Here is a 10,772-nt window from a genome sequence, read left to right as displayed (position 1 = left end):
CTGCTGGAAACTCTTTTATATCATATTCCATGACAGAACAGCTCAGAGCAATTCTGGAAGAAGGGAGAGCTGAATAGGAATGGGACAAGAAGTTTCCAAAATCGGGGGAGGGGAGGGAGTGGCTATAAAGAGAATCACCACCGTATGGTCTCTATAGCAACAAAGCTAAGAACAGATGATACTTTTAACAACATTCCCCCCACCCACACTTCCAACCCCCAGTCTCTGGCTTAAAGAACTGAGGGGGTAAGTGAGTGAGTCACCAAAGGGGGTGGGTAGCAGTGTGGAAAAAGCATCTGTCAAAGGCCGGCTTGCATTAACCCTATCTTGGTGTGCATGGGCTGCTCGAGCCTAAAGCTAAGAACAGGCTAAGTATCTCAGGCAGTCTCTTCTCGTATTTGTGTTTTTTTGTTTGCCACAAGACAAGAACAATAGAGATATAGGAGGTGGCACAAAGGGCAAGAAAAATAAAAGATAAGTGGCTTGGGTTTAAAATCAAACCATGCAACAGCCCATTTCCTGCCCTGTCTGATGGATTATAGGTTGCAAAGCATCGCTTTGTTAACCATTTCCTGCTCATGAAGAATTTGCTAATCAACCAGAATATAAGCTGCAGCAGCACACAAGCCCTCCCACTCTAGCCTTCGGCAACTGAAAGGACAAAATCCTGAATCAACAATGCATCTCAACCTGGATGCTTGTTTTTATTCCAGACAGCCTCCTTCCACAGCCACCCACCGCCCACATGGACATATAGGAATCCTTCTGCAGCAATGCAATCAGTTGTTAGTATGGAGAGGGAGGAGCGTTGAAGGTGGTATATAGCTCACATGCACACAAAGAGGCCAGCAGCCTAGGAAAGCAGAAGCTCCTTCCTATTTTTTTCCTACCCCCCTCCATCCGCTGCTTTTATTCATTCCCTCCCTCCCCACAGCCAATGAAAACCAAGACTAAAAGCATGCCCTCTTCTGATTGGTGTGCTCTTTGTTGCTAAGGCAGGCAAGGCATTTTCTGATTGGCTGTTGTGAAATGATCAACTGACTGCTTTTTTCTTTCTTTCTAGGGTTGCGCTTTTTTTTGTTTTTGCTTTGTTTCAAAAGCTCCTCATACCTGGTAAGAATTTGTAGATAATGGCTTATGAAATTATGAAACCAGCCTGCTCTAATAGACTATCTGCTGGGTACATGGCTAGGAATTCTGAGAGTTATAGCCCAACACATTATACCTGGTACCTGCACATTGGGTACATCTGGATGAAACAATTGTCCCTATTCTTCCTCGCTTTCAGGGTGAACAATATGTCCCTCTACAATTTTGGAGAGATTGAAACTCTCGATATCGTAATACACTGGCTAGCGTGGGACCTGAAGTTTAGCATCATCTGGTGGGCTATGCAATGCCATTCCTGCTATATATAATTGCTACCTGAACTACCTGCCCTAATGATCAGCAGCCCAGTGAATCATGTCCAACAATGATCTGGTTACAGTGGCAGCATTTTTTTACAGGGAAGGTAACATCAAAGCTACTGGAAAGAAAACAATTCTTTGAATCATATTTTATTTTTATTTAGAGGTAGAAATGGGAAACTGTCTGATAGTCAGTTACCTATCACATAATTAAGAACAATGAAGGTGATCTGGGAATTCTGGGTGATGATCATGTCGGATCTGCTTAATTCAAAGATAATACTTTTGTTGTTAATTGTGAAATCATGTCTGGCCCATCGCAACCCCATGGACAACATTCCTCCAGGCCTTCCTGTCCTCTACCATCCCCCGGAGACCATTTAAGCTCACGTCTAATGCTTTGGTGTCTCCATCCAGCCACCTCATTCTCTGTCATCCCCCTTCTTCTTTTGCCCTCAATTGTTTCCAGCATTAGGCCCCTTCATGGATTACTGCCTTGTCGTGGCCAAGGGGCTTGTGTAGCTCAATGAAGCTATGAGCTATGCCGTACAGAGCCACCCAAGACAGACAGGTTATAACAGAGAGCTCTGACAAAACGTCATCCACTGGAGAAGGAAATGGCAATCCACTCCAATATCTTTACCATGAAAACCCCATGGACAATAACAAAAGATAATACTACTGAATGCCTAATCTGCTTAATTTAAGGAACATTTTAATTTAATTTAAGGAACTGAAAGCTCTATCTGTCCACTAACATTTGCTATGGGCACTGCTTATAGAGGAATCTGGTTATAGAGGAAATAAACCAGGTTTTTCAATTGTGACCACTACTTAATGGAATATCCTTCCACCAAGGCCGAAACTTTATCTTCTTCAGGTAATTTTAAGAGAAATCTGAAAAATGTAATGTAGATATACAGTGGAAAACTCCCTTATATTTCTGGAAGCTCTGCTGTGAAAATACATGTGAAAAATGAATAAAAAATGGAAGGGCAGAAAAAGGTCAGCTGGATTAGATCAACAGTCTATTGAATCCTGCAATCTGTTCTTACAGTAGCCAACTAAATGCCACAAAATTAAAGCAGGACATAAAAGCAATAGCTCAGGCCTGTGTTTCAACCTTAATATTTCTTATTCATAAATACACTATGTCTGGAAATTGCAAGTTGGCTTGGGAATAGCAGAATCGGAAGATCTAGTACAACTACAAAGTTTATGCCAGGATCCCATGTTGAACTTCTTAACAAAAGAAGGGGCTTGTGTCCTGTTCTTATGAATGTTTATATACAAAACACACTGGATACAGCAGGGCCTAATTTCAAAGAAGTGTGCACACAATACAGAATGAATAAATGCATTTGCTACGTAAAGGTTCCAAAGAGGAAGGCCTACTAAAATATGTAGGATGTTAGATTACACAAAATTTCACAATCTGAGAATTTTCATCATTCAGTTGTGGTGGAACTTATCTTACTTTTTACATTAACAAGATGTGGGTCGAATAAAAACAAACCACTACCTCTTGTTGATATACCGTATATACCCGAGTATAGGCCGACCCGAATATAAGCCGAGGCACCAAATTTTACCACAAAAAACTGGAAAAGTTATTGACTCGAGTATAAGCCTAGGGTGGGAAATGCAGCAGCTACCGGTAAATTTCAAAAATAAAAATAGATACCAATAATGTTTTTGAATATTTATTTCAAAGAAAAACAGTAAACTAGCGGTGTATTCAATGAAATACTTCACTCACCTCATGATGCTGATGTCCCGCTGTGATGATGATGTCCCGTGCAGCCGCGGGAGCGATGTCCCGCCTCCTATGACACACGGCACAGTGATTCCTATCATTGGATCACTGTACCAGAGGAGGTGGGACATCGCTATGTGGCTGCTTGCCATAACAAGGAGGAGGTGGGACATCGTTGCAGAGCGGCAGGAGGGGGAGGAAGGGGAATCGTAAGACAGCCCTGCATTACATTAGAACGTGAGGAGGGGGGATGGTGCGGTGCGCGCTGCGCGGCAAACTGACACAGAGGGAGGGGAAACTCACAGGGGCGCCGGGCCATTCACAAGTGTCACCCAGCGGCATGGCCCCGCCCCTTTTTCTCCTCCATTTCGGGCAAATTTTTCACTGACTCGAGTATAAGCCGAGGCAGCTTTTTTCAGCCCAAAAAGTGGGCTGAAAAACTAGGCTTATACTCGAGTATATACAGTAACTGAAAAACTACACCAATTCACTGACATAAATAATTATACTCTTGTTCTCTAAATAATCACACTCTTGTTCCATAATCAACATTTGGAATCCTCCCTGCATTGGCCTAACCCAAAATGTGGGGAATTGAGTCCCAAATAGAATACTGCATTTTCTACTCAACTACTAATCTGTTTTTCCTCCCATAGCACAACTTTTCTAATTCCTCTCATACCCTGGTAGCTAGGTTTCCTTTTTGTACAGGGTACTGTTGCCTCACAGGCATGTTTTGGAGAAAATGGGAGGAAGAAGGAATAATAGGTATGTTTTCTGCCTTGATTTATAAAATTTGGTTAGGATATAAATCAATCAATCCATAAATAAACAAAGTAGCTCACAACAAATGCTGGTCCTAACACTAGCTTTGTCAATTTATAATATCTGGGCTGCAAAGCTGGAAAAAAAATAATCCAGGCAACCACTAGATGATTGATACTTGGTGTAATGAAGAACTCTTAATCCATACCATTTCATATGTATATGTTAAGCAAACAGGATTCTGCTCCTGATTAACAGTCCGCATCCCATCCTTCACTGGGAATAAGAAAATTCAAACCTTAACACTTGTTAGTACTTAATGTGTTTTAATGCTCTACCAAGGCAATGGAGAGGGGATGCATGACTGACTGGTTAATTGTCCTATGTGTTCCAGGCCAGCCAGTTCGGTTTCTTTCCTGGAATTGATTGAGTCCTGACTAATCCTCTGCAGTGATAAAAGGCTCAGGTCCCCATTTTCCCACAGGCTTCTTCATAATCAATATTCATCCCAAGAAACTTTGCAGTTACAAACAGCAGTTATCCTTCCTTCCAAAATACATGAAGCCAGAAAGGAAAGAGCAGAATTGAAGTCCATACTAATTTCTGGGAATCTATCTCCACAAGATTTGAGTAGCTCTGCAAACCAGTCTTTTCAAAATAAGCACAGCCGTCAATACTGCAATCCCAAAGTACATGCCGGGCTGCCATAATGCAACTCAAGTACTTCAGATGAGGTTTTAGGTATGGGACCTGGTAGGAGTTGGACAAGAAACTGGTGCTGTGGAAGTGTCATTTGCACAACCTAGTCCTGATGGGAGTTGTTTCTTTAAGGCACAAACCTATGGCCCCAAGCTATTTGTGTCTTAGGAAGCAGTGCCTGAGCATACCTTGTTATGCTCTGTAAATGTTTCCTGTCTATAAGGAAGCAACTTATCTTCTTTTTCTTCCCTCTGGCATTATTCTGGCAGCTTGCTGCAAAGCTCCTCCTGAAATAATCCTATTAACCTGGGAGCAACCCAGGGTAGTGGTACTATGAGGAGCAGCTGTAGCATGGGGGCCTATGTGCCAGATGCTCTGCAAGCAAGGAGGCTCCATAGTTCTGCTTTATGTTATAACAAAACACTGCTGTGTTGCTAGAGAGGCAGCAAAGGACATATGTTTCTTTGAAAAGGAAAACACAAGCTTAAATGTTTTAGCACTAATTTTGTCCCTGGCATTAGACTCAATCCTTCCTTGCATGAAAGATAAGCAAGCTATAAGTATTTATGGTAGCATATCCATATAAACACACACTCATTACACAAGGCAGAGACTATGGCCACAGGCAACAGCAGTCCCTGTCACTTAGAGGGTTTTTTTGTCCCCAAATGATTAGTTCAGGATTACCTCATTAAGCAGTTCTCTGTGGCTAATTTCTCATTATCCTATAGCTAATGAGTCTAATGGTTAAGGGATAGCTTCAAAGATAGAAGTAACTTTATCAACGTATAAATTGATCACTTTGGAAAACAGGATCTTTCATAATTGAATCCATATTGCTCTATTCCATGCAAACCTCATCTTAAAGTTTTCCAAATGGCAGGACTCCTTCCGCTGCCCTGTTTCACACACAATCCAGCTTCAAAAGCAGCCTGGTACATCCCATTACATAGCAAAATCATATACCTCCTTCCATCCCAAACATAAAACTCCCAGATATTTTTAGAAAGAATGTTTACAGTTGTTAAATATACTGAACTTGTCTAGCTGAACATTTAGAAATCATACCTGTGTCAGCCCCTATGCTGACTACTATGCATCCAAATGAACTACTTGGATTAAAACAGCAAATACAATAGTGCAAATCTTCTTCAAATCTTCTGTGGGAAATATCATTTCATTGAAACAACAGAGAGCCTGGTGGCAGCTTTAAAAATAGCATTTCTATTATAACACAATCTTGTAGATCAGAGTCCACTGTATCAGATGCACAAAGTTTTATCACAACTGGAGGTATATATAAATGCACACATAGTGCTATAATTGGGAACTAAATCTATCTATCTATCTATCTATCTATCTATCTATCTATCTATCTATCGTATCTTTATCAGAAGTAGGCAATGGCAAATTATGCCCATACTGTTACCAAGATCACTGCATCATTTATCAATAGGAGTTGAGCTTGACTTTAAGTTTGTCTTTTCTTTTCTTTCAAAAGGAAGGGAAATACAGAAAGCACAAATACTACCAAGCATTTTCTGATTTAGTAGTAGAGAGTAATTGGGGTCAGTTAGCTTTATAAGGCACCCCTTTTGCCGTGTCTTCCTAAGAAATCCTGTTTTGCTAATGGTAATGGCCTCATGTCTCCTGTTTCTTCTCACTCTGCATTCTTCCCTTCCTTCTGTTTATCACCATACCTGACTGTGCTCATCCATTTATAATCCAGGCTGCTGCTCTATCAGTTTATCAATATAATGCTGTCATTAACACAAAGCCAGATCAAGATGCATCCTTGTTTGGGGCTGGCAGACCACATAAGGGAAGCGGGAGGGTTGCTAGGATACTGAGCTGCAAAGACTTCTGGGGGACCCAGCAGACTCCCTTTGTTTGGGATGAGAGGTCCACCGGGAATCATGGGCTTCGGAACTCTATAAAAACTGGAGTAGACCAAGGGTTTTCTTTTGGTGCATTGTTTCTGTTCCCCACCCCCCTCCCCGAAGGGCTGTAGGCTTTGTGGCTGTTCTTTTCAAGCTTTGCCCTGGGTAGCCTTTGTTTACACGGGGCAATGCTAATTCAAAGAGGGAAGAAGAGAGGTTGGTGGGCTGGGCTTTTACTACTTGCTCCCTCCACCGCCGGGTGCTACGTCTTAAGCAATAATACAAGGCCGAGAGAATAAGGGGCTTAGGAGCACACACGGACTCCCCGAGGGTTTAGTTTGCAATGGGGGATCAGGTTGGGGGATTCGCGCGGTAGCCTCTGTGCCGGATGATGGGGAGCCTTGCCTACGATCCGAGAAGGGCCAGTTGTGTGCATGGATGTGCGGGACAATACGGAATGGCAACTCTCCCCTTCCCTCCACCGCCGTTCTCTCCCCCTCTCGCTTGCTTCGTCCCGTCGGTTGCTTCCCGCAAACCGACCCCGCGTTGACAGGCATGCAGACGAACTTCACCCCCATTTTACCCCCCTTCCTTTCCAAACTTCTTACCGTTGTCCCGAGGCTGTCTCGGCGCAGGAGGGAAAGAGAGATTCACGGCTACCGGCGGCTCTCTTTTCACTCCTGCGTTAACCGGCGCTCCCGATGTCCCGGAGAGCAGACGCCGCTTTGTGTTTCCTCCCTCCCTTCCACCGAGCGCCCCCCCCCTCGCTCCCATGCTCCTCCATCACGGGGAGCGTCCTCCGCCTAGCCCTCGGGAGAGGGAAGCGGCGGGGGATGTTTCCTTCCCCTCCTCCACCAAAGGGTGCTGCTGCAAGAGAGCAGGCCCCAGCAATCTCTCCCCACAAATACACAAACACCCACCCACCCCCACTTTGGCTCGGTAGTTCTCCTACCTGCACGACCCAGGCTCGAACCGGGAGCGCCGGAGCCCGCTTGGCTCGGCCCGGTGCTGAGGGACAGCTCCGCGTGACGTCACGGCACAGGATGGATTTTTTTTTTCTTCTCTCCTCCTTTTCCTTTCCCCTCCCGTCAGCTCCTTTCGCGCGCCCTCGCGAGACCCGGCGAAGAAAGGTTGGCTCGGGCCAGGTGCCTTGGTCGCCGTTTCTCTTTGCCTCCCTTCGTCTGTTTGAGGTCGTCGCCCGCCCCCAAGGCTCATCCTCCCCCTCCCCCCTGCTTATCGCCCGGAGCGCGCGGCGTCGGCGTCGCGGGGGAAGGGAGCGAACGTGTCACCCTCGCCCTTCGAGTTTCCCCCGAGGATCCCTCCCGTCGCCCCTCTCTGTATGGGAGAGAGGGCAGCTTCCCTCTCGCTGCTTTGGCGTCCCGGCTATTTCCGGTTGGAAGTCTCTTTGTTTAAGGCATATCCCGGTACCCCGCCTGCTTCCAGAGCTCTTAAATTGGCTGGTCCATGGGGCTGCCTCGTTGTAATTGACTCGCACTAGTAGCCGCCGGTTGGACCTTCTAATTGCAACCCTCTAGTTGCAACCCCTTGTATTTGCAGAGAAGTCCAAGTGCACCCGCTGCACTAGAGAAAAATAGAAACAAAGCGCCTCGCATCTTATTTTGGGTTAAAACTTCTTGCTGAGATCCTTTCCATCAGATTTAATTAGAAACAGGTCATTCCCCCCTTGTTCCAAACACAATAGCATAATTTGCTGGCATTATCTATTTCTGCTGTGATGTTCACTTTTGGGTTTAAGCTATTGGCAATTAGGTTAATCCTTCTATAACAATTCCCATTGGAATTGTTGTAGAATCCTTATAGTCTATCAACATATTTGAAATCTTTTATGGATGAATTGCTTTTATCCAAAGTAGAAAGCCCCCTTTTAATCCAATTTTACTCATCTGTGCCATTGCCTATGAAACTACCATTCAATATTATGACACTAAAACAAGAAAGATGAATTTGTTGTTCAGTCACAAAATTGTGTCCAACTCTTCATACCTCCATGGACCATAGCCTATCCTCCACTGTCTCCTGGAGTTTGCCCAAATTCATGTCCATTGGGTCAATGACACTATTCAACCATTTCATCCTTTGCTGTGCCCTTCTTTTGCCTTCAACCTTTCCCAACATCATGGTCTTTTCCTATAAGTTCTCTCTTCTCATTTGATTGCCAAATTATTTGAGTGTCAAGAAAGATGAATAGTCACCACTTAACATTTACAGATGTTCCTTTGGGTTATACATGTTATATATGAGACTGGAAGTGCCATATTTGTATAGATCACAAAATTTTAATGTCAAGGATCTTTAAAACAGTTCGACACAATACTGTAACAAGAAAAATGTAATTAATGTATTCCTGAACTCTGGCATGGTATAGAACTGGTACAGTATTTTAACATTTTCCAGCATAGCAATGACAAAAGTGTGCTCTTCAGTTTAAACTAGCCTGAATATATTGGGGTGTTTTTTTAACCGATAATAGGCTATGGAATGGTTAATTCCACAAGAAATGGCAAGGCATTTGAATCATTTTATTTGGTTATAAGAAAGAGGAAAAATATATTTCTATGTGCTAGTCTTTTTACCAGGCATTTCATTCTAAAAGAGCAATGGATGAAAATATATCCACTAACATGGCTGACTTTCCTAATCCCATTTGGTAGACGTTATACCAATTGCTTCCACCATAGCCATTTTACTGGTCCTCTGAAGTTGTTCTTTTACATATAGATAAAAAAGCTTAACTGTAAAATACTAACTTTGTAGCATTCAGATTACAGAAAATATGTGAATTGGAAAGCAAAGCCAAATATCCTGAACACACTCATCCACCCAGAGGTTAGCTACTTTACTAGTTAAGACACGTCACCGAATCTGCTCAAGTCTGACTCCCACTTGCCATCTGCTGAGCTTTCCACATCATGAAGAGGATGATGCATAGAAATGATGGGCCGTTGCTGTTCTTGCTGCCTTCTCCCCTCCCACATTTGGTATTAAGCAGCTCAATTTAGATTCTCCTTTGCTTTACTAGATGATTAATTCTGCCCCATGGAATGGAAAACCTTTCTTTGTCTTAGCCAAATTTGAGCACATATAAAATCTTCCCCTAAAGTGTAAATAATTGTGCAAAGATACTATGATCCCCTCTACTGGCACTCAAAACTGGTTGTGTCCCCTATTAGGGGCCACATCAGATGACATTTTAAATTGTTCAGCTCGGAGTATGACATCCCTTATGCTGCAGTTTCATCTATTAGGCTATCTATCATGTATTTGTTAGGAAGTGGTAAAAAATTGACATACTGTACGGGTAGTCCTTGACTTACAAGTATTTATTTAGCAACCATTCAACGTTACAACACTGAAAAAGTGACATACGACCAACCCTTCCCTTCCACTTATAACCATCACAACATCTCCTTGGTCATGGAATCAAAATTTGGATGCTTGGCAACCGGCATATGTTTATAAGAGTTGCAGCATCCCAAGGTTATGTGATTGCAATTTGCAACCTTCTCAGCCAGTCTCTCACAAGCAAAGTCAATGGGTGAAGTTGGATTTGTCTAACTACCAGGCCATTCACTTAACGATTATAGTAATTCACTTAAGAATCATGAAAAAAAAATCATAAAATTGGTAAATAACATAAAATCATTTAAGAACTGCCTTGCCTAGCAACAGAAATTCTGATCCCAATTGTGGTTGTAAGTTGAGGACTACTTGCATTCCTGCTTTGGAAACGAAAGCACATTCTGCCCACTTTTCACTCAAATCAGGATATTTCTGAAAATATATAAACTTTGAAGATACGATATGAAAGACTTTGGAATCGAAGGTAGATGAGGTGGCAGTAAACCAAGTAAGAAATATTACTTTTAGAATGCTTTTATTGCAAGTTACCCTCAGTACAAAATGGAATATCTGTTTTTAAACTTTTTATCAATTTTACAGGATTCATTACAACAATATGACTTAATAATACATGCTACTGTTTTAAAAATGAAATAGAAGTTTTATATTGTTACACATAGTTCAGTGAAATATTATGCTCAAAGAGTTAGTAAAGAAAGCTTTCTGAAGTTTCCAGCCTCTGTGTTCCTATGCAATACTTTTATGACTTTTGAATGTGATACGAAAAGCTAGTGGCTTGAGGTCTCAAACATCACTACAAACATGGTGCAGGAAAGAAAACAAGAGAATATGGCACTTTAAAGATTGGTTGTCAGTAATAAAGATTGTCTGTAATAATGTTTT

The sequence above is a fragment of the Thamnophis elegans genome, chromosome 1 (genome assembly GCF_009769535.1).
Source record: "Thamnophis elegans isolate rThaEle1 chromosome 1, rThaEle1.pri, whole genome shotgun sequence".
NCBI lineage: Eukaryota > Metazoa > Chordata > Lepidosauria > Squamata > Colubridae > Thamnophis > Thamnophis elegans.
Note: the sequence above shows the minus strand (reverse complement) of the source record.